Consider the following 1,548-nt stretch of genomic DNA (forward strand, 5'->3'; position numbering starts at 1 on the left):
TTAATGTCAGTGAGCCTTTTTCAATGATAGGAAGGGATTTACAATGGTCTTGTAACAATGTCTTAACACAAAAATTTTACCTATTGTACCTTTAAATATATGAGATAATAGAGCTAGGTTGATTTCTGCCGATTAAAGGCCTTTTCACACCAAGTCTGTCAAAATTTTAAGAAATGATTGTCTATTACTGCTTGCACACTCACAGTACTGCAAAACATTTGTCCTGTTGCAGTTTGTGTGGGTCTTTTTTTCGGATTTGTGAACTAATAAAAGTTTTGTTTTAGTATCCAAACACCTGAAGTTACACCTATTTAGAATATCCGGCACCATTTTCTGACTACAGGCACTCTCACAAAGAAAATATTGCAAATGTAATACTCACAAGTTTTGCAACTCTTGAACACGACAATTCAATTTCCTGTGCTCACATATCTTTTTCGATATGTGGGTGAATGCTACCTTTCGGAATTAATGTTATGCTCAACCCGTAATTGCTGCTTGTGGTCTTAATGTTTAGGCTGTTGTAGTCTATCTTAGTTGGCAGACTTTTTTTGAACAATCAGAATTGGTGCGGAAAGGTTGGTGGGTCAAAAGTTGAAAGCAAATATTTTCAGAGGTTATGACCATTCATTTGAATTGTTGTAGGTGCAAATGTAAAGGCCTCAGCTTGACATGCAAGCGCAAACCCCATTGCCAATTTGGGAAAGTGTAGACATCCACATTTCTCTTCTGAAACATTCTTTTCACACTGCAGAGCTCTCACAGAGTAGATGCAGTTTTCACAGCAATGCCCTGGGTGTTTATGGAGCTACTTGCCATGGTTGGCACTTGGACATTAGACAACCCTTTTGTTATTACCTTAAGAAGGTTTTTATTACCTGTCTGCAGGTATATCAATGTGTACTTTCACTCTGTGGAAGTAGCTTTGGGCATTGCTCCCAAACTCTCCCTTTGTTGTTAATTTAAAAATAATTTGCCTGCAGACAGATGAATCTTGATGATTCTTGATAATAATAGGAAAGTTTAGTTGGATCAACAGCACAATTAATACTGTCAAAATAATTTTGCATACAGGAATAGGTTATTCACCGTCTCTGAATAAGAGTTTTTGATATGATATAAAACCTCCAAGACTTTACATGTGTAGAGTCTAATTTTTTCTATTGACAGATTTTATCTATATTTCTGAAAAACAAATCACTTGCGATTACAAATAAGCATGCCAAAGATACAACAATTATAAACATGCTTTGAAGTATGTTGTCGCCATTAGACATGCCCCTCTAGAACAAGAGGGCCCTAGTCTAATTCTGCATATGAAATATGAAATTACAGAATTGTCATCTCATGAGTCAATCTTTCTAACTGTCTTATGAGGGGCGAATACAAGTAACCTTGTGCCCTCCCAGACACCAGAGGGCACCCTGCTGTCTTTGCTCATGGTGCACCATAATGTGTTGTCAAAGCGCTCCTCCTTTAGTTCCCCCTGAATCCAGTCTCTTCCCCCATTTCCTCCTCGGCTCTGCTCTGTTCCCTGGCTGTGGAGAT

The sequence above is a fragment of the Conger conger genome, chromosome 5, assembly GCF_963514075.1.
Source record: "Conger conger chromosome 5, fConCon1.1, whole genome shotgun sequence".
Classification (NCBI taxonomy): domain Eukaryota; kingdom Metazoa; phylum Chordata; class Actinopteri; order Anguilliformes; family Congridae; genus Conger; species Conger conger.